The sequence below is a fragment of the Tachyglossus aculeatus genome, chromosome 3, assembly GCF_015852505.1.
Source record: "Tachyglossus aculeatus isolate mTacAcu1 chromosome 3, mTacAcu1.pri, whole genome shotgun sequence".
Taxonomy (NCBI): domain Eukaryota; kingdom Metazoa; phylum Chordata; class Mammalia; order Monotremata; family Tachyglossidae; genus Tachyglossus; species Tachyglossus aculeatus.
The window spans coordinates 104,557,650-104,580,841 of NC_052068.1; the positions used below are offsets into that span (position 1 = coordinate 104,557,650).

Here is a 23,192-nt window from a genome sequence, read left to right on the forward strand (position 1 = left end):
TTTGAACCCGTGACCTCTGACTCCAAAGCCCGCGCTCTTTACACCGAGACACGCTGCTTCTCTAACATTTTTTGTCTTTCTGTTTAGATTAATCACTGACCCAGAGCCTTGGGAGACGTGGCTGTTCCTCCACAAAACCCCTGCAAGTGAGTAGCTTACAGACTTTTTTTTCCTGGTGTTCCCTTTCCCTTTTTCCGCATCTAGTCCTCCTCATAAAAAACGAACAACTGTAGAAGACTTTTAAACCAAAACCCCACAACCTCCCTATTTTTAAAACGAAAATCACTCTCCCCAACTGAAGCCTGTAAGAGCAAACGCTTTGTTGGTGCTCCCGGTAGAACAAATCTGTTGATTTGTCCCCACGATCGCAAAACCGATTTTTAGGTGGCTACAGCGTCGAAAAGGATTTCTGGTGCCCGTAGATAACCTAATGAGTGCTTTGGGCACCAAGGGGAGGAGTGGGCGTTGGTCAAGGGTATTGTGGATGCCCACCCATGCCCAAAAGTGCGATTGGGGCCACAGGGTCACAGGTAAACCTTAAATAATCGTGTGGGGGCCTAAACTGGTTTTCAGTCCCCAGCGGTGCCCAGATTGACTATTGGCTGGTAATTTGATTTTCCTGGTGGAGGATAAAGGATATCAATGTTCTGGATGTGTAGGGGTACTTTGAGTTCCTTGGAAATCGATGGAGATCACTCTGGAAAATGGAACAGACTCGGTTGGGCTGCCCGGCTAGCCATGTGTCCACCGCAATGCTGGAAGGAAGGTGGAGAGGCCATTAAAAAAATCCCCAAAACACGAAAAAATTTTCTGGCCAGCAATTCCCTTTGTCCATGCTGTAAAGGAACCAATTCCCTTCCCGGGACACCATGGGTATTAATAGTCAGATTATGCATTGGCTTTTTGATTTCCTCTTAAATTAAGTAAATTTAAGAGGAAATCAAAACGCCAATTACTTTTTCATTTCGGCTCCTGTTGTGGTCCTCAGGTTTCTAAGGCATGTTTTAAACCCATCTATTCTTTTGGGGGCCATCGGAATTTTTTTTAAATTTTATTTCCCTGTGGGATTTAGGGCACACTTCCCGGGGTCCACCTCTTGGGGTGGAGAGTTGAAGATCGGCAGGGTCCCAGTTCCAGTCCCGTTGGGTCCTCATTGTCCAAATCGAAAGAAATTTAATTTAATTCCGGCCTCTTGGGGACAGAATATTGGATCGGGAAACTTTTAGTTCTTTTTTTTTTTCCTTTTTAAGTAATCAGCTAGGCCGTATCCTAGCTCTCCCATCCCCTGGGTCCCTTGGAATACCCGAGATTCCTTTTCGGTCCTTCCCCACTGGGTTTTCCATGCCACCGGTTGCCCAGAAAGCCCCCCTCCGCATCCCACGCACTCTGCCAAGCAGGTACAGTGTTTGTTCTGCAAAGGATGAGCCGCTCACGGGTACAGTCCCCTCCAATGGTGACCCACTGCTCAGCTGCTCCCAATCAAGAGATTGTCAGGCGGTTGAGTCCCATCCCTTCCCTACTCTATATAAGTCCCCGGGAGGGTGGGCCTTCTCCTAGCTTCTGCCTCTTCAGTACCTTTCCAGTGCCTGCCCTCCTTTCTGTATTCCCGGGTCAAGGTGAGTGAGGGTAGGGGGTTTATTTTGACTTTTTCACTGCTCTCTGAGGTAGGGGCTTTGGCGCTGTCAGGGTTTGTGTTGTTGAGCCTGAATCGGGTCGTGGGGAGATGCTTGTAGGGGTAGAGTCTCTGTACGGAGGGGGCCGTCTCGTGTTTGTGCCCAGAGGACAGGATGACCCACCTGCCTCAGGTACGGTATGGCTGCACCAGTTCCATCGGAATAATAATTCCATTGATTATAATAGCATTTCTTAAGCACTTACTACGTGCAAAGCACTGTTCTAAGCGCTGCAGAGGTTAAAAGGTAATCGGGTTGTCTCACGGGGGGCTCAAAGCCTTAATCCCCACTTTACCGATGAGGGAACCGAGGTACAGAGAAGTGAAGTTACGTGCCCAAAGTCACACAGCCGGTAATTGGTGGAGGCAGTATTTGAACCCATAACCTCTGATTCCAAAGCCCGTGCTCTTTCCACTGAGCCACGTTGCTTCTCTAATTCTTATTTTTCTGTCTTTCTTTTTAGATTCATCACTGACCCAATCAGAGCCTTGGGAGACGTGGCTGCTCCTCAACAAAACCTCTGCAAGTGAGTAGCTTACAGACTTTTTTTTCCAGATGCTTCCTCTCCTTTTTCCAGAATCTATTCCTCCACATAAAAAAGGAACAACTGTACAAGGGTTTTAAAGAAAAACCCCACACCCTACCTATTTTTAAACATAAATCCATCTCCCCAAATTAACCCTGCAATTGGAAACGGTTTGTTGGTGCTCCAGGCGGACCAAATCTGTTTGTTTTGTGCCCAGGATGGCACTACCGATTTTTTGGTGGGCGCAGGGTCCAAACGGATTTCTGGTGCTCGTGGATATCGTCATTAGTGCCTTGGGCACCAAAGGGAGGAGGGGGCGTCGGGCGAGGGTACTGTCGATGCCCACACTTGCCCAAAAGTATGTTTGGGGCCACAGGGTCACAGGTAAGCCTCACATAACCGTGGGGGTGCCTAAACAGATTTTTGGTCCTGAGCGGTGCCCAAATTGATTTTTGGCTGGTAATTTGGTTTTCTTGACGGGACGATAAAGGATATCAATATTCTGACTATCCAGAGGCACTTTGATTTCCTTGAAAATCGATAGAGATCTCTCTGGAAAAGTGAAGAGACTCGGTTGGGCTGCCCGACGAGCCATTTGTACAACCCAAGGCTGGAAGGAAGGTGATTGTTCATTTAAAAAATCCCCAAAACACAAAAAAAATTTCGGGCCGGCAATTCCATTTGTCCATTCTCTAAAGGAACCACATGCCTTGCCGGAACACCATGGATATTAATAGTCAGATGATGGATTGGCTTTTGGATTTCCTCTTAAATTAATTAAATTTAAGAGGAAATCCAAAAGCCAATTACTTTTTCATTTCGGTTCCTGTTGTGGTTCTGAGGTTCGTAAGGCATGTTTTAAACCCCGCTATACTTTTGGGGGCCATCGTGGATTTTTATCAATTTTATTTCCCTGTGGGATTTAGGCACACTTCCCGGGGTCCACCTCTTGTGGTGGAGAGTTGAAGATCGGCAGGGTCCCAGTTTCAGTCCCGTTGGGTCCTCACTGTCCAAATCGAAAGAAACTTGATTTAATTCCCGCCTCTTGGGGACAGAGTGTTGGATCGGGAACGTTTTAGTTTGTTTTTGTTCCTTCCTTTGAAATAATCAGATATGCTGTACCCTAGCTCTCTCATCCCCTGGGTCCCTTGGAGTACCCGAGATTCCTTTTCGGTCCTTCCCCACTGGGTTTTCCATGCCACCGGCTGCCGAGGAAACCCCCTCTGCCTCACACACTCTGCCAAGCAGGCAAGGTGTTTGTTCTGCAAAAGATGAGCCGCTCACGGGCACAGTCCCCTCCAATAGTGGCCCAATGCACAGCTGCTCCCAATCAAGGGATTACCAGGCGGTCGAGCAAGGGCCCCGCCCATTCCCTACTCTATATAAGGCCCCCGGAGCGTGGGCCTTCTCTCAGCTGCTGCCTCTTCAGTACCTTCCCAGTGCCTGCCCTCCTCTCTGGGTTCCCGCGTCATGGTGAGTGAGGGTAGGGGGCTTATTTTGACATTTCACTGCTCTCTGTGGTTAGGGGCTTTGGCTCTGTCGGAGTTTGTGTTGTTGAGCCTGAGTTGGGCCGTGGGCAGATGCTTGTAAGGGTAGCGTCTCTGTGCGTAGGGGCCGTCTCGGGGTTGGGCCCAGAGAACAGGATGACCGACCTACCTCAGGTACGGTATTGCTGCACCAGTTCCATCGGAATTCCATCCATTATAATAACATTTCCTAATCACTTACTACGTGCAAAGCACTGTTCTAAGCACTGCAGAGGTTACAAGGTAATCGGGTTGTCCCACGGGGGGCTCACAGCCTTAATCCCAATTTTACCGACGAAGGAACCGAGGCACAGAGAAGTGAAGTGACGTGCCCAAAGTCACACGGCCGGTAAATGGTGGAGGTGGGATTTGAACCGAGGACCTCTGACTCCAAACCCCGTGCTCTTTCCACTGAGCCACGCAGCCTCTCTAATTCTTATTTTTCTGTCTTTCCTTTTAGATTTATCACTGACCCAGAGCCTTGGGAGACGTGGCTGTTCCTCAACAAAACCTCTGCAAGTGACTAACTTACAGAATATTTTTTTCCTGGTGCTTCCTCTCCCTTTTCCCGCATCTAGTCCTCCTCATAAAAAAGGAACAACTGTACAAGACTTTTAAACAAAAACCCCACAACCTCCCTATTTTTAAAACATAAATCAATCTCCCCAAATTAACCCTGCAAGAGCAAATGGTTTGTTAGTGCTCCCGGCAGACCAAATCTGTTTTTGTGCCCAGGATGGCACTACAGATTTTTTGGTGGGAACAGGGTCTAAACGGAATTCTGGTGCTTGTGGATACCCTAATGAGTGCTTAGGGCACAAAGGGGAGAAGGGGGCGTTGGTCGAGGGTATTGTCAATGCCCACACGTGCCCCAAAGTACGTTTATGGACCACAGTTTCAAAGGCAAACCTCACATAACCTTGGGGGTCCCTAAACAGGTTTTCGGTCCCCAGCTGTGCCCAAATTGATTTTTGGCTGGTAAGTTGGCTTTCTTGAAGGGACGATAAAGGCTATCAATATTCTGGCTGTCCAGAAGAACTTTGATGTCCTCGAAAATCGATCGAGATCACTCTGGAAAATATAAGAGACTTGGTTGGGCTGCCCGACTAACTATGTGTCCACCACAATGCTGGAAGGAAAGTGGATGGGGCATTAAAAAAAATCCCCAAAACACGAAAAAAATTTTCGGGCCGACAATTCCCTTTGTCCATCCTCCAAAGGAACCACCTGCCTTCCCGGGACACCATGGATATTAATAGTCAGATGATGAATTGGCTTTTTGATTTCCTCTTAAATTAATTACAGTTAAGAGGAAATCAAAAAGCCAATTACTTTTTCATTTAGGTTCCTGCTGTGGTTATGAGGTTGCTAAGGCATGTTTTAAACCCCTCTATACTTTTGGGGCCCATCGTGGGTTTTTTTGTCAATTTTATTTCCCCGTGGGATTTAGGGCACTCTTGCCGGGGTTCACCTCTTGGTGTGGATAGTTGAAGATCGTCAGGGTTCCAGTTCCAGTCCGGTTGGGTCCTCACTGTCCAAATCGAAAGAAATTTGATTTGATTCCCGCCTCCTGGGGACAGAATGTTGGATCGGGAAACTTTCAGTTTGTTTTTTTTCCTTCCTTTTAAATAATCAACTAGGCCGTTCCCTAGCTCTCCCATCCCCTGGGTCCCTTGGAGCACCCGAAATTCCTTTTCGGTCCTTCCGCACTGGGTTTCCCATGCCACCGGCTGCCCAGGAAGCCCCCTCTGCCTCACACACATTCTGCCAAGCAGGCAAGGTTTTTGTTCTTCAAGGGATGAGCTGTTCCCGGGCACAGTCCCCTCCAATAGTCGCTCAATTCACAGCTGCTCCCAATCAAGGGATTGCCAGGAGGTTGGGCAAGGGCCCCGCCACTTCCCTACTCTATATAAGGTACCCGGAGCGTAGGCCTTTTCTCAGCTGCTGCCTCTTCAGTACCTTCCCAGTGTCTGCCGTCCTTTCTGTGTTCCTGGATCATGGTGAGTGATGGTAGGGGGGCTAATTGTGACTTTTTCACTGCTGTCTGGCGGTAGGGGCTTCGGCTTTGTCGGTGTTTGTATTGTTGAGCCTGAGTGGGGTCTTGGGCAGATGCTTGTATGGGTAGCTTCTCTGTGCGTAGGGGTCCATCTCGGGTTTGGGCCCAGAGGACAGGATGACCCACCTGCCTCAGGTACGGTATGGCTGCGCTAGTTTAATCGGAATAATAATTCCATCTATTATAATAGCATTTCTTAAGCACTTACTACGTGCAAAGCAATGTCCTAAGCGCTGCAGAGGTTACAAGGTAATCGGGTTGTCCAACGCAGGGCTCACAGCCTTAATCCCCACTTTACCGATGAGGGAACCTTGGCACAGAGAAGTGAAGTGACTTAACCAAAGTCACACAGCCGGTAATTGGTGGATGCGGGATTTGAACCCGGGACCACTGAATCCAAAGCCTGTGCTCTTTCCACTGAGCCACGCTGCTTCTCTAATTCTTATTTTTCTGTCTTTCTTTTTAGATTCATCACTGACCCAGAGCCTTGGGAGACGTGGCTGTTCCTCAACAAAACATCTGCAAGAGAGTAGCTTACAGACTACTTTTTTCCTGGTGCTTCCTCTCCCTTTTCCCGCATCTAGTCCTCCTGATAAAAAAACGAACAACTCTACAAGGCTTTAAAACAAAAACCGCACAACCTCCTATTTTTAAAACATAAATTATACTCCCCAAATTAACCCTGCAAGAGCAAACGGTTTTTGGTGCTCCCGGCAGAATAAATCTGGGGGGTTTTTTTGTGCCCACGATGGCACAACCGATTCTTTGGCGGCCGCAGTGTCCAAACGGATTTCTTGTGCCCGTGGTTACCCTAATGAGTGGTTTGGGCACCAACAGGAGGAGGGGGCGTCAATCGAGGGTATTGACGATGCCCACACTTGCCCAAAATACATTTGGGGCCCACAGGGTCACAGGTAAACCTCACCTAACCGTGGGGTACCTAAATTGCTTTTCGGTCCCTAGCGGTGCCCAAATTGATTTTTGGCTTGTAATTCGGTTTTTTCGACGGGACGATGAAGGATATCAATATTGTGGCTGACCAGAGACACTTTGATTTCCTTGTAAACCGATCGAGATCACTCTGGAAAATGGAACAGACTCGGTTGCGCTGCCGGACTATCCATGTGTCCACCCCAATGCAGGAAGGAAGGTGGATGAGGCATTCAAAAAATTCCCAGAACTCGAAAAAAGTTTCGGGCCGGCAATTCCCTTGGTCCATCCTCTAAAGGAACCACCTGCCTTCCCGGGACACCATGGGTATTAATAGTCAGATGATGCTTTGGCTTTTCGATTTCCTCTTAAATGAATTTAATTTAAAAGAATTTCCAATAACTTTTTCATTTCGGTTCCAGTTGTGTTTCTGAGGTTTCTAAGGCATGTTTTAAACCCCTCTATTCTTTTGGGGGCCATCGTGGATTTTTTTCGATTTTATTTCCCTGTGGGATTTAGGGCACTCTTCCCGGGGTCCACCACTTGGGGTGGACAGTTGAAGATCGGCAGGGTGCCAGTTCCAGTCCCGTTGGGTCCTCACTGTCCAAATCGAAAGAAATTTGATTTGATTCCCACCTCTTAGGGACAGAATCCTGGATCGGGAAACTTTTAGTAAGTTTTTTTTTCCTTCTTTTTAAATAATCAGCCAGGCCATACCGTAGCTCTCCCATCCCCTGTGTCCCTTGGAGTACTCGAAATTCCTTTTCAGTCCTTCCCCACTGGGTTTTCCATGCCACCGGCTGCCGAGGAAGCCCACCTCCGCATCCCACTCATTCTGCCAAGCAAGTACGGTGTTTGGTCTGTAAAGGATGAGACACTCACGGGCACAGTCCCCTCCAATGGTGGCCCACTGCTCAGCTGCTCCCAATCAAGGAATTGCCAGGCGGTTGAGTCCCGCCCCTTCCCTACTCTATATAAGGCCCCCGGACGGAGGGCCGTCTCCCAGCTGCTCCCTCTTCAGTACCTTCCCAGTGCCTGCCCTCCTCTCTGGATTCCCGGGTCATGGTGAGTGAGGGTAGGGGACAATTTGTGACTTTCACTGCTCCCTGCGGGTAGGGGCTTTGGCTCTGTCGGAGTTTGTGTTGTTGATCCTGAGTCGGGTCGTGGGCAGACGTTTGTAGGTATAGTGTCTCTGTGCGGAGGGGGCCGTCTCTAGTTTGGTCCTAGATGTCAGAATGACCTACCTGCCCCTGCTATGGTATGGCTGCACGAGTTCCATTGGAATAATACTTCCATCTATTATAGTAGCATTTATTAAGCACTGTTCTAAGTGAGGCAGACGTTACAAGGTAATCTGGTTTTCTAACGCGGGGCTCACAGCCCTAATCGCCACTTTACCGATGAGGGAACCGAGGCACAGAGAAGTGAAGTGTCGTGCCCAAAATCACACAGCCAGTAATTGGTGGAGTCTGGATTTGAACCCATGACCTCTGACTCCAAAGCCCGTGCTCTTTACACTGAGCCACGCTTTTTCTCTAATTATTTTTGTCTTTCTATTTAGATTAATCACTGACCCAGAGCTTTGGGAGACGTGGCTGCTCCTCCACAAAACCCCTGCAAGTGAGTAGCTTAGAGACTACTTTTTCCTGGTGATTCCTCTCCCTTTACCCGCATCTAGTTCTCCTCATAAAAAAGGAACAACTGTAGAAGGCTTTTAAACCAAACCTACACAACCTCCCTATTTTTAAAACGAAAATCACTCTCCCCAACTGAAGCCTGCAAGCGCGCAAACACTTTGTTGGTGCTCCCGGTAGAGCAAATCTGTTGATTTGTGCCCACGATCGCAACACCGATTTTTAAGTGGTTACAGGATCCAAAAGGATTTGTGGTGCCCGTGGATACCCTAATGAGTACTTTGGGCACCGGGGGGGGGTGGGGGGGCGTCGGTCGAGGGCATTGTCGTTTCCCACACATGCGCAAAAGTGCGATTGGGGGCCACAGGGTCACGAGTTAACCTTAAATCACCGTGGGGGTGCCTAAACTGGTTTTCGGTCCCCAGCGGTGCCCAAATTGATTTTCGGCTGGTAATTTGGTTTTCTTGATGGGAGGATAAAGGATATCAATATTCTGGATGTGCAGAGGTATTTTGATTTCCTTGGAAATCGATGGAGATCACTCTGGAAAATGTAACAGACTCGGTTGGGCTGCCCGGCTAGCCATGTGTCCACCCCAATGCTGGAAGGAATGTGGATGGGCCATTAAAAAAATCCCCAAAACACGAAAAATTTTTCAGTCTGGCCATTCCCTTTGTCCATCCTCTAAAAGAACCACCTCCCTTCCCGGGACACCATGTATATTAATAGTCAGATGATGTATTGGCTTTTTGATTTCCTCTTAAATTAAATAAATTTAAGAGGAAATCAAAACGCCAGTTACTTTTTCATTACGGTTCCTGTTGTGGTTCTGAGGTTTCTAAGGCATGTTTTAAACCCCTCTATTCGTTTCGGGGCCATCGTGGTTTTTTTTTTTCAATTTTATTTCCCTGTGGGATTTAGGGCACTCTTCCCGGGTCCCCCTCTTGGGGTGGACAGCTGAAGATCGTCAGGGTCCCAGTTCCAGTACCGTTGGGTCCTCACTGTCCAAATTGAAAGAAATGTGATTTTATTCCGGCCTCTTGGGGACAGAATGCTGGATCGGGAAACTTTTAGTTCGTTTTATTTTTCTTTCCTTTTAAATACTCAGCTAGGCCGTACCCTAGCTCTCAATCAGTCAATCAATCAATCGTATTTATTGAGCGCTTACTGTGTGCAGAGCACTGTACTAAGCGCTTGGGAAGTACAAGCTGGCAACATATAGAGACAGTCCCTACCCAACAGTGGGCTCACAGTCTAAAAAGGGGAGACAGAGAACAAAACCAAACATACTAACAAAATAAAATAAATATAATAGATATGTACAAGTAAAATAAATAAATAGAGTAATAAATATGCATAAACATATATACGTATATACAGGTGCTGTGGGGAAGGGAAGGAGGCAAGATGGGGGGATGGAGATGGGGACGGGCGGGAGAGGAAGGAAGGGTCTCAGTCTGGGAAGGCCTCCTGGAGGAGGTGAGCTCTCAGTAGGGCCTTGAAGGGAGGAAGAGAGCTAGCCTGGCGGATGGGCAGAGGGAGGGCATTCCAGGCCCGGTGGATGACGTGTGCCGGGGGTCGATGGCGGGACAGGTGAGAACGAGGCACGGTGAGGAGATTAGCGGCAGAGGAGCGGAGGGTGTGGGGTGGGCTGTAGAAGGAGAGAAGGGAGGTGACGTAGGAGGGGGCGAGATGATGGAGAGCCTTGAAGCCCAGGGTGAGGAGTTTCTGCCTGATGCACAGATTGATTGGTAACCACTGGAGATTTTTGAGGAGGGGAGTAACATGCCCAGAGCGTTTCTGGACAAAGACAATCCGGGCAGCAGCATGAAGTATGGATTGAAGTGGGGAGAGACACGAGGATGGGAGATCAGAGAGAAGGCTGATGCAGTAGTCCAGATGGGATAGGATGAGAGCTTGAATGAGCAGGGTAGCGGTATGGATGGAGAGGAAAGGGCGGATCTTGGCAATGTTGCAGAACTGGGTCCCTTGGAGTACCCGAGATTTCTTTTCAGTCCTTCCCCACTGGGATTTCTATGCCATCGGCTGCCGAGAAAGCCCCGTTCCGCATTCCACTCACTCTGCCAAGCAGGTAAGGTGCTTGTTCTGCAAAGGATGACCCGCTAAAGGGCACAGTCCCCTCCAATGGTGGCCCACTGCTCAGCTGCTCCCAATCAACGGATTGCCAGGTAGTTGAGTCCCACCCCTTCCCTGCTCTATATAAGGCCCCCGGTGGGTGGGCCTTCTTCCAGCTGCTGCCTCTTCAGTACCTTCCCAGGGCCTGCCCTCCTCTCTGTATTCTCGGGTCATGGTGATTGAGGGTAGGGGGCTTATTTTGACTTTTTCAGTGCTCTCTGGGGGTAGGGGCTTTGGCCCTGTCGGAGTTTTTTTTTGATCCTGAGTCGGATCGTGGGCAGATGCTTGTAGGTGTAACATCTCTGTGGGGAAGGGGCCGTCTCGAGTTTGGTCCGAGAGGTCAGAATGACCCACCTCCCCCAGTTACAGTATGGCTGCATGATTTCCGTTGGAATAATAATTCCATCTATTATAGTAGCATTTATTAAAGACTTACTGTGTGCCAAGCACTGTTCTAAGCGCGGCAGAGGTTACAAGGTAATCAGGTTGTCCAACGCGGGGCTCACAGCCTTAATCCCCACTTTACCGATGAGGGAACCAAGGCACAGAGAAGTGAAGTGATGTGCCCAAAGTCACACAGCCGGTAATTAGTGGAGGCTGGATTTGAACCCATGACCTCTGACTCCAAAGCAGGCGCTCTTTACACTGAGCCACGCTGCTTCTGTAATATTTTTTGTCTTTCTATTTAGATTAATCACTGACCCAGAGCCTTGGGAGACATGGCTGTTCCTCCACAAAACCCCTGTGAGTAGCTTACAGACTTTTTTTTTCATGGTGCTTCCTCTCCCTTTTTCTGCATATAGTCCTCATAAAAAAAGGAACAAATGTACAAGGCTTTTAAACCAAATCCCCACAACCTCCCTATTTTTAAAACGAAAATCACTGTCCCCAACTGAAGCCTGCAAGAGCAAACGCTTTGTTGGTGCTCCCGGCAGAACAAATCTGCTGACTTGTGCCCACGATCGGAAAACCGATTTTTAGGTGGCTACAAGGTCCAAAAGGATTTCTGGTGCCCGTGGATACCCTATTGAGTGCTGTGCACCAATGGGAGGAGTGGGCGTCAGTCGAGGGTATTGTGCATGCCCACACATGCCCGAAAGTGGGAATGAGGGCCACAGGGTCACAGGTAAACCTTAAATAACGCTGGGGGTGCCTAAACCGGTTTTCGGTCCCCAACGGTGCCCAAATTGATTTCTGGCTGGTAATTTGATTTTCCTGATGGGAGGATAAAGGATATCAATATTCTGGATGTCCAGAGGTATTTTGATTTCCTTGAAAATCGATGGAGATCACTCTGGAAAATGGAACAGACTCGGTTGGGCTGCCCGGCTAGCCATGTGTCCACCCCAGTGCTGGAAGGAACGTGGATGGGCCATTAAAAAATCCCGAAAACACGAAAAATTTTTCAGTCTGGCAATTCCCTTTGTCCATCCTCTAAAGGAACCAGCTCCCTTCCCGGGACACCATGGATATTAATAGTCAGATGATGCAATGGATTTTGGATTTCCTCTTAAATTAAATAAATTTAAGAGGAAATCAAAACGCCAATTACTTTTGCATTTCGGTTCCTGTTGTGGTTCTGAGGTTTCTAAGACATGTTTTAAACCCCTCTATTCTTTTGGGGCCAACGTGTTTTTTTTTTTTTTTTCCAATTTTATGTCCCTGTGGGATTTAGGGCACTCTTCCCGGGTTCCACCTCTTGGGGTAGACATCTGAAGATCGGCAGGTCCCAGTTCCAGTCCCGTTGGGTCCTAACTGTCCAAATCGAAAGTAGTTTGATTTGATTCCCGCCTCTAGTTGACAGAATGTTGGATCGGGAAAATTTATTTCGTTTTTTTTTCCTTCTTTTTAAATAATCAGCTAGGCCGTACCCTAGCTCTCCCATTCCCTTGGTCCCTTGGAGTACCCGAGATTCCTTTTCGGTCCTTCCCCACTGGGTTTTCCATGCCACCGGCTGCCGAGGAAGCCCGCCATCCCCATCCCACGCACTCTGCCTAGCAGGTACGGTGTTTGTTTTGCAAAGGATGAGCCGCTCACGTGCACAGTCCCCTCCAATGGTGGCCCACTTCTCAGCTGCTACTAATCAAGGGATTGCCAGACTGTTGAGTCCCGCCCCTTTCCTACTCTATATAAGGCCCCTGGAGGGTGGGCCTTCTCTCAGCTGCTGCCTCTTCAGTACCTCCCCAGTGCCTGCTCTCCTCTCTGAATTCCCGGGTCATGGTGAGTGAGTGTAGGGGGCTCATTTTGACTTTTTCACTGCTCTCTGGGTGTAGGGGCTTTGGCTCTGTCGGAGATTGTGTTGTTGAGCCTGAGTCGGGTGGTGGGCAGATTCTTGTAAGTGTCGTGTCTCTGTGCGGAGCGGACCGTCTCGGATTTGGTCCGAGAAGTCAGAAAGACCCACCTGCCTCAGTTACGCTATCACTGCACGAGTTCCCTTGGAATAATAATTCCATCTATTATAGTAGCATTTATTAAGCACTTACTATGTGCAAAGCACTGTTCTAAGCGCGGCAGAGGTTACAATGTAATCGGGTTGTCCAATTGTACTTTCCAAGCGCTTAGTACAGTATTCTGCACAGATTAAGCGCTAAATAGAGTAAATGAATGAAGTGAAAATGAACGACCGGAGAGATAAGAGGTGAACCAGGAGAGGATGGAGTCTGTGAAGCCAAGGTTGTGTAGCGTGTTGAGGAGAAGGGGGTGGTCCACAGTGTCAAAGGCAGCTGAGAGGTCGAGGAGGTTTAGGATAGAGTACGAACCGTTGGATTTGGCAAGCGGGAAGTCATTGGTGATCTTTGACAGGGTGGTTTTCGTGAAATGTAGGGGACGGAAGCCAGATTGGAGGGGTTCGAGGAGAGAGTTAGTGTTGGGGAATTCGAGGCAGCGCGTGTAGACTACTCGTTCAAGGAGTTTGGAAAGGAATGGTAGGAGGGATATGGGGCGATAACTAGAAGGTGAGGTGGGGTCAAGGGAGGGTTTTTTTTAGGATGGGAGAGACACGGGAATGTTTGAAGGCAGAGGGGAAGGAACCAATGGAGACTGAGCTGTTGAAGGTGGAAGTTAAGGAGGGGAGAAGGGTCGGAGAGAGGGATTTCATGAGAAAAGACGGAATGGGCTCAGAAGCACAGGTGGACGGAGTAGGACTTGAGAGGAGGGAGGGGAGCTCCTCTGAGGATACTGCTGGGAAGGATGGGAGAGTAGCGGAGAGCGTTGAGAGCCGAGGGGTTGGAGAAGTGGGGGGAGTGACTTTGGAGAGCTCATACCTGATAGATGTAATTTTATTAATGAAGTAGGAGGCCAGATCGTTGGGGGTGAGGGAAGGAAGAGGGGGAGGAACCGGGGGCCTGAGAAGGGAGTTGAATGTACGGAAGAGCTGACGGGGATGATGGGCATGGGTGTCAATAAGGTAGGAGAAATAGTTTTGTCTGGCAGAGGAGAGGGCTGAGTTAAGGCAGGAAAGGATAAACCTGAAGTGAACGAGGTTGGCATGGTGTTTAGATAGAAGGGTAGCTAGTCCCGGAGACGAGGGACCAGGGCCTGGAGGTAGAGGTGACCCAGGGCCGTGATGGAGAGAGAAACAAGGGCCTGGACATAGAAGGGGACCAGGGCCAGAATGTACAGAGGGACCTGGGCCGGGAAGCACGAGGGTGGAACCAGGACAGAGAGACAGAGGGTCACCAGGGCCTTGTGTCCTAGGGGGACAAAGGCGGGGAGGTAGGGTGGTATCAGTGCCAGGAGGCAGAGGGGTACCTGGGCCAGTAGACGGGGTACCAGGTCCGCGAGGTAGAGGGGGACCAGGGCCAAGAGGCAGAAGGGTGCATGGTAGGGATGCAAAGGGGGACCAGGACCGAGAAGCCGGGTGGTCAAGGGCAGGGAGGCATAGGGGGACAAGGGCCGGGAGGCAGATGGGTACCTGGGCCGGGAGACAGGGGGAGCTAGGCCAGGAGGCAGAGGGTCCCGGGGTCGGGACGCAGAGTAGGGCCAGGGCCTGGAGGTAGAGGGAGACCAGGGCTGGCAGACAGGGGGACCAAGGCCCAGAGGTACAGGGGACCCATGGCCGGGACGAAGAGAGACCCAGTGGCCTGGAGATAGAGGTAGACCAGGGCCAGGAGGATGAGGGGGACCAGAGTCTGGAGGCAGAGGGGGACTAGGGTCGGGAGGCAGAGGATTACCTGGAACTATAGACAGGGTCACCTAGGCCAGTAGATAGAGGGGATTCAGGGCCAGGACAGAGAGAGGGGCCAGGGCCTGGAGGAAGAGGGAGACCAGGGCTGACAGGTACAAGGGGACCGGTGCTGGGAGACACATGGGGACCAGGGCTGACAGGTACAAGGTGACGAGGGCTTGTCGCAGGAAGGGAGGCTGCGGGGATCACGACGTCGGGAACTGGAGGGGAGACCCTGACCAGACCCCGGCCATGCTGACCATGTCCCCCCTTCTCCCACCACCACCGGCCACAACCCTCCTGGCGGGGGAGGACGTGGAGAAACTGGTCGGATCCAACCCAGAGAGAGAACAGAAACTGTCCGTGCCTGAGTTTGACCTTAAGAATTTTGTAACTGTTCCTCCATAGATATTGGTGCGTAGGAACTGCTAGTTCCAAATCCATCAGACAGGCGGCCTAGTCATCACTACATTAATGTGAATAACTATTATGGATATGAAAACACTGAGAAACGATAATAAGGGCAATACTGAGAGATCAGCTCTTCCAGGAGGCCTTCCCAGACTGAGCCCCTTCCTTCCTCTCCCTCTCGTCCCCCTCTCCATCCCCCCCGTATTAACTCCTTCCCTTCCACACAGCACCTGCATATATGTATATATGTTTGTACATATTTATTCCTCTATTTATTTATTTTACTTGTACATATCTATTCTATTTATTTTATTTTGTTAATATGTTTGGTTTTGTTCTCTGTCTCCCCCTTCTAGAGTGTAAGCCCACTGTTGGGTAGGGACTGTCTCTATGTGTTGCCAACTTGTACTTCCCAAGCGCTTAGTACAGTGCTCTGCACACAGTAAGCGCTCAATAAATACGATTCTTTGATTGATTGAGGGCTGGGAGTAACGGCGGCACCAATGCCTGTAGTCAGAGGGCAACCAGGTCCGGGAAGAAGATGGGGACCAAGGCAGCGGGGTTGATTGGACCTAGGGCCTGAGGGAGAATGGTACCAGGGCCGGAGGGAGAATGGTACCAGGGCCAGAAAGTAAAGTGGGACTAGTGCTGATACACAGAGGGGTGCAAGGGCCGGGAGGCAGAGGGGGACCACGACGTGGAGGTAGAGGGGGACCACGACGGGGAGGTAAAGTGGGACCATGGCCAGGAGGCAGAAGGGTACCGGGCAGGGAAACGGGGACTAGGGCCAGAAGGTAGAGGAGACCCAGGGCCGGACTGGAGACAGACCCAAAAGGCTGGAGGTAGAAAGAGACCAGGGCCATAAGGCACAGAAGGACCAGGACCAGGAGCTTGAAGGGGACCAGGGCAGGGTGTCAGAGCAGGAACAGGGCCAGGAGTCAGAGGGGTAACTGGGTCCGGAGGCAGAGGGGGACCAGGACCGAGAAGCGGGGGGACCAGGGCAGAGAGGCAGAGGGCGCACTAGGGCCAGAGGGAGAAGGAGAACAGGGCTGGGTGGCAAATGGGGACCCGGGTAGGTAGGGTAGGTAGGTAGAGGGGGAAGTACAAGTAACTTGTACTTCCCAAGCTCTTAGTACAGTGCTCTGCACACAGAAAGCGCTCAATAAATATGATTGATTGATTGATTGACCAGGTGCAGGAGGCAGATGGGGATCAGGGCCGGGTGCCAGAAAGTAACAAGAACTGGGAGGCAGAGGACGATCAGGACAGCGAGGCAAAGAGGAATAAGGGCCGAGATGTCGAGAGCTACAAGGGCCGGGAGGCAGAGGGGGACGAGGGCTAGGAGGCAGAGGGGGATCAGGGCCGGGAGGCAGAGGGGGATCAGTGCCGGGAGGCAGCCGTGGACCAGGGGCTGGAGGAAGAGGGGAACCAGGGCGGGGAGGCAGAGGGGGACCAGGGCCAGGATTTAGAAGGGTACCGTGGCCGGGATAGAGGGGGACCAGGACCGGTACGCAAAGTGGGACTAGGGCAGGGCAGCACCCGGGTACCAGGGCCAGGAGGCAGAGGGGTACTTGGGCCGGTGGATGGGGTACCAGGGCCGGAAGGCAGAAAGGTACCTGGGCCAGGAGGCAGAGGGGGACCAGGGCAGGTAGGCAGAGGGGACCAGGTCCAGAAAGCAGAGGGGTACATGGGCCGGAAGATGGGGGACCAGGGCCGGGAGGCAGAGGTGTACCTGGGCCGGGAGGGAGGGGTCCAGGGCAAGGAGGGACAGGGAACCCGGGGCCGGGAGACAGGAGGACCAGGGCCGAGAGGCAGAGGGGGACCAGGACAGGGCGGTAGAGGAGGACAAGGGCAGGAAGATGGGCAGCATGGCTGGGTGGTATATCTGACCCGGGGCTGGGACGGAGAGGGGGACCCGGGCCTGGAGGCTGAGGTGGACCAGGGCAGGTAGGCATAGGGTACCAGGGCCAGAAGGCAGAGGGGTACCTTGGCCGGGAGACAGGGGGACTAGGTCCGGGAGGCAAATGGGAACCTGGGCCGGGAGACAGGCGGACCTGGGCCAGAAGACAGGGGCACCAGGGCCGAAAAGCAGGTGGAAGCGAGACTGAGACTCAGGTGGTAACCAGGGCAGGGAGGCAGAGGGGGACCAGGACCAGGAGGCAGAGGGATATTTGGGTCGGGGGACAGGCAGACCAGGGCCGCAGATAGAGGGGAACCAGGGCCAGGACGGAGAGAGACCCAAGGGCCTGGAGGTAGAAGGAGACCACAACCGGGCAGCATAGAGGGACCAGGGCTGGGAGGCAGAGGGGGATCAGAGCAGGGCAGCAGAGGGGGACCAGGGAAAGGAGGCTGAATGGTCCCTGGGCCAGGAGTCAAGGCGACCAGGGCATGGAGGTAGAGGGGAACCACGGCCAGGGAGGAGAGTGACCCAAGGCCTGGAGGTTGTAGGAGGCCAGGGTCTGGAGGCACAGAGGGTCCAGTACCGAGAGGCAGAGGGGGACCAGGACAGGGAAGCAGAGGGGCACCAGGGCCAGGATGCAGTGAGGTACCTGGGCCATGAAACAGAGGGAACTGAACACTGAGGCAGAGGGGTACCTTGACCAGGAGATGGGGGACCAGGGCCAGGAGGTAGTGGGGGACCAGAGCTGTGAGGCGGCTTAGTCTGGGGCAGGGAAGCATAGGGGGACCAGGGCTGGGAGGTAGAGGGAACCCAGGGCCAGGATGGAGAGAGACCCAAGGGCCCGGAGTTAGAATTAGAACATGGCAGAGAGGCACAGAGCCACTAGGGCCGGGAGGCAGAGATGGACCAGGGCAATGCGGGAGAAGGTGACCATGGTCAGGAGGCAGACGGTTACTTGGGCCGGGAGATGGGGGATAAGGGCTGGGAGGAAGTGGGTGACTAAGGCCTGGAAGCAGAGGGAGACCAGGGCCAGGAGGCAGAGGGGTACCTGGGCCAGGAGACAGGTGGACCGGGGCAAGGAGGCAGATGGGTACTTCGACCCGGAGAAAAAGGAACCAGGGTCGGGAGGCAGAGGGGAACCTGGGCAGGCAGCAGAGTGGTACCAGGGCCATGGCACAAAGGGACCAGAACTGGGAGGCAGAGGGGTACCTTAGCCAGGAGACGGGGGACCAGGTCCGGGAGGTAGTGGGAGACCATGTCTGAGAGGCGGTGCAGACCGGGGCAGGGAGGCATAGGGGGACCAGGGCCGGGAGGTGGAGGGGACCCTGGGCCAGGACGGAGAGAGACCCAGGAGACGGGACCTGTGCCTGGAGGCAGAAGAAGACCAGGGCCGGGAGGCAGAGGTGTTCTAGGGCAACGCGGCATGAGGGGACCATCACCAGTAGACAGAGGGTTACCTGGGCCGGGAGACAGGGGGACTAGAGCAAGGAGGCAGAGGGGTATCTGGGCCTGGGGACAGAGTGACCAGGGCCGATAGGCAGAAGAGGATCATGGCCGAGAGGCAGAGGGGTACTGGGGCTGTGAAGCAGTGGGGGACCAGGGCCGGGAGGGAGAGGGGAACCTGGGCTGGGAGGCAGACGGGGACTAGGGCTGAGAGGCGTGAGGTACCAGGGCAGGGAAACAGTGGGGGACCAGGACTGGGAGGCAGAGGGGGACCCATGGCCAGGAGGCAGACGGGTACCTGGACCGGGATACAAAAGGACCACGGCTGGGAAGTAGTGGGGTACCTCTGGACCGGACGTCATGGGGATCAGGGCTGGTAGGTAGAGGGGAACCAGGGCTGGGAAGGGGAGAGGGCCCAGGGCCTGAAGGTAGAGGAAGACCAGGGCCGGGAGGCACAGAGGGACAAAGACCAGGAGGCAGTGGGTTACCTTGTCCAGGAGACAGGGGAAACAGGACCGGGTGGTAGAAAGGTAATTGGGCCCATAGACAGAGGGAACAGGGCCAAGAGGCAGTGGGGGACCACAGCCGAGAGGCAGAGAGGTACCAGGGCTGAGACGCAGCGGGTAACCCGAGCCCGGAGGCAGAGGGATATCTGGGCTGGGAGACGGGGTTCAGGGTTGTGAGGCAGAGAGGGACCAGGGCTGAGAGGCGGGAGGGACCAGGGCAGGGACAGAGAAGTGGACCAGGACTGGGAGGCAGAGGCGTTCTGGGTCAGGAGACTGGGGGACCAGGGCCGGAATGTAGAGTGGTACCTGGGCCGGGATGTGGAGTGGACCCAGGGCCAGAACAGGTAGAGGAGACCCAAGGTAATAGGAGACTAGGAGACTAGGGATGGGAGGTACAGAGGGACTAGGGCCAGGAGGCAGAGAGGGACCAGGTCCAGGAGGCAGAGGGGGACCAGGGGCGGGAGGCAGAGGGGTACCTGGACCAGGAGGCAGAGGTTTACATGGTCCGGGAGGCAGAAGGGAACCAGGGCCGAGAAGATGTGGGTGACCAGGGCAAGGAGGCAGATGATACCATGACTGGGAGGCAGGGGGGACCAGGGCCCGGAGGCAGAGGGGTCCAGGGCCAGGATGCCGAGGGGCACCTGGGCCAAGAGACGGGGTCCAGGGCCGGGAGGCAGAGGAGGATTGGGGCAGATAAGCAGGGGGAACCGGAATATGCAGTCAGAGGCGAACCAGGGCTGCGAGGCAAATGGGGACGAAGGCTGGGAAACAGAGGGGGACCAGTGCCAGGAGGCTGAGAGGTACCTGGGCTGGAAGGCAAAGGGGGACTAGGGCCAAGAAGGAGGCAGACAAGGGAAGGGAGGCAGAGGGGGACCAGGGCCTGGAGACAAAAGAGGCCCAGAGCTAGGAGGCAAGGGATTCCTGAGCTGGGAGACGGGGGACTAGGTTCGGGGGGCTTGGGTAACCAGGGCCCGGAGGCAGAGGGTGATCATGGCCAGGAGGCAGCGGGGTACTGGGACCCGGAAAAGGTGGACCAAGGTCGGGAGGTAGAGGGGGACCAGGACCAGGAGGCACGGGGTTCCTGGGCCCGAAGTCGGGGTACTAGGGTCGGGAGGCTTGGGCGACCAGGGCTGGGAGGCAGAGGGGTACCTGGGCCTGGAGAAGGGAGACCAGGGTCGGGAGGTAGAGGGGGACCAGGCCTAGGAGACAGTGAAGTACCTGGGCCGGGAGACTGGAGGTCCAGGCCCGGGAGAGAGGGGGACCTAGGCCGGGAGGTAGAGGGTCCCAGGGCCGGGACGTATGAAGAGACCAGGGCTTGGAGGTAGAGGGAAACCAAGGCTGGTAGAACACGGGGACCCACGGCAGGGATGGAGAGAGACCCATGGCCCATGGCTTGGAAGGAGAGGGGAGCAGGGCAGGGAGGCAGAGGGGTACCTGGGCCGGGAGACAGGGGGACCTGGGCTGGAAGGTAGAGGGAGACCAGGGCTGGCAGAACAGGGGGACCAGGGCATGGAGGTAGAGGGGACCCATGGCTGGGACGGAAAGAGAGTCAGTGGCCTGGAGGTAGTGGGAGACCAGGGTCCGGAGGCCCAAAGGGACCCGGAGACGGGGGACTAGGGTTGGGAGGCCCGTTATTGGGTAGGGGCCGTCAATATATTTTGCCAACCTGTACTTCCCAAGCGCTCAGTACAGTGGTCTGCACACAGTAAGCGGTCAATAAATACGATTGAATGAAAGAATGAATGAATGAATGGGTGACCAGGGCCGGGAGGCAGATGGGGACCAGGGCCAGGAGGCAGAGGATTACCCGGGCCGGTAGACGGGGGACCAGGGCCCGGGAGCAGAGGGGAACCAGGGCCAGGAGGTAAAGAGGGACCAGGGTCGAGAAGTGGTGTGACAAGGTCAGGGAGGCAGAGGGCGACCAGGACCGGGAGAAAGAGGGGGACCAGGGCCGGTAGACAGGGCGACCAGGGCCGGGATGCAGAGGGAGGTACCTGCTCCGGGAGACAAGGCGACCAGGGACGGGAGGCAGAGGGGAACCTGGCCCTGGAAGTAGAGGAGGAGCAGGGCCAGGAGGCAGAGGTGTACCTGTGCCAGGAAACGGGGGACCAGGGTCGGCAGGCAGAGGGGGACCAGGGTTGGGAATCGGCGATCAGGCCCGGGAGGCAAAGGGGGACCAAGGCTGAGAAGCATGGGGGACAAGGTCAGGAAGATGGAGGGGGTCCGGGGACAGGAGTTAGAGGGGGACCATGGCCTCAAGGGCAAGGAAATGACGTTAACGTTTCTCTCCCTATGCCTCTCTGTATCACAATCTGCCGCCAAATTTCCAAAACACTCCCCTATTTACCCATTGCTGATCCAAGTTCAAAATTAAAATAAACTTTCAAAAAATTGTAGGGCGACCCTTACTTGCACTGGACTTGGAATAATCAATTATAGGTTCTCACAAAACAGTGTTGTTTTGCTTTACAAGGACTCTCAATCCCAAGAGTCCCATTTACCACAAAAATGGGAGTTGTCCATCTACTTCAGGAGGAGAGTGAATCCCAAATCCGTATTTTGCATCTGGGTTAAGAGAAGTTTGTGTTTAGGCACAGAGACGCTAAGTGACCCTCTGGAACATCCAAAAGCAGCGGGCCAAATTGCAAAAGGACGGACATGGGAGTCAGGGTACCAGGGTCCCAGATGTGCCAAATGTCTACCATGGGGCAGAGATTCAATACCTGTTCTCCGTCTTCCCTCGGACTGTGAGATTTAGGTCAGACAAGGACTGTATCCGACCCGATTATTTGGAATCTCCCCCAGTGCTTGGTACATTGTTTGGCACATAGCAAGCACTTACCAAATAGCACAATGATTATTATTATCTCAATACTGGTCATCTTGAGAGTTTGAGAGGCCAAGCCCGTTGTGGGCAGGGATTGACTCTCTTGGTTGCTGATTTGTACTTTCTATGCACTTAGTACAGTGCTCTGCACACATTAAGCACTCAAAAAATACGATTGAATGAATGAAATAAGTACTTGAATTTCACAAATAATGCTCATGGCCAGTAGGTTGTAGGAAAAGAAGCAGCGTGCCCTGGTAGAGAGAGCAAAGGGCTGGGAGTCAGAAGGACCTGACTTTTAATACCAATTTCACCACTATTTGGCTGTGTGACCTTGGGCAAATCATTTCACTTCTCTGAGCCTCAGTTTCCTCATCTGTAAAATGGGGATTAAGACTGCAAACCCCACAGGGGACAGGGACAGTGTCCAAACTGATTAGCTGTTATCTGCCCCAGCGCTTAGTACAGTGCCTGGCACATAGTATGCACTTAACAAATTCCATAAAAAAATAAAAGGATTGATCCTTTATCCATAATAATAATAATAATAATAATAATAATAATAATAATGGCATTTGTTAAGCACTTACTATGTGCAAAACACTGTTCTGAGCACTGGGGCGATAAAAGGTGATCAGGTTGTCCCACGTGGAGCTCACAATCTTCATCCCCGTTTTCATTCATTTCATTCATTCATTCATTTCATTCATTTCATTCATTTCATTCATTCAATCGTATTTATTGAGCACTTACTGTGTGCAGAGCACTGAACTAAGCGCTTACAGATGAGGGAACTGAGGCTCAGAGAAGTTAAGTGACTTGACCAAAGTCACACAGCTGACAAATGGCAGAGCTGAGATTAGAACCCATGACCTTTGACTTCCAAGCCCATGCTCTTTCCACTGAGCCACGCTGCTTCCTAAAGACAATTGTGGTAGAATAAAATGTACAGTTAGCTCTTTGGAGATTCTTTATCACTCAGACTTCAATCTCTGGCATGTAACTGGTGGCATAAAGGAGATTTTGAGTTTCTAAATAGCCTCTCTGCTAAGGCCCTCTCTGCAGGTGGCCAAGACCTTTTAGGCCTATATTTTGATATTATGGAGCCAGGCTTTTACCCAAGGTTGGGGGCAAAGAGTGGGAAGACATGGAAGGGAGATGGAAGGAAGGTGAGGATAAAGGATGGAGGAAAAAGAAAAACCCAAGACATCATTGAGATTTGACACTTTTTTATACTTGGTTTTTTTGTAAATCTTTAAAAACAATGAATCAGGACACTTTTTTTAAAAGGCCAACTACAATGCTCTGTCCAGTGGTAACAATCATAAAAAATGTGCATCTCAAAATGCTTACAAGTAATTACAGTCTTTTGAGTACATATTAATGCCTCGGCTTCTGGTGGGCCCCCAGTAAAAAAAAAGTCTAGAGTATGTTAAACACACAAGTGCTACACAGTAGT

General features: G+C 52.4%; 1 pseudogene; it reads right to left on the reverse strand.

Annotated features, from left to right (window-relative positions):
- Window positions 1–16,269: 16,269 nt before the first annotated feature.
- Window positions 16,270–23,192, reverse strand: part of LOC119925329 — a 49,754-nt pseudogene continuing 42,831 nt past the window's right edge.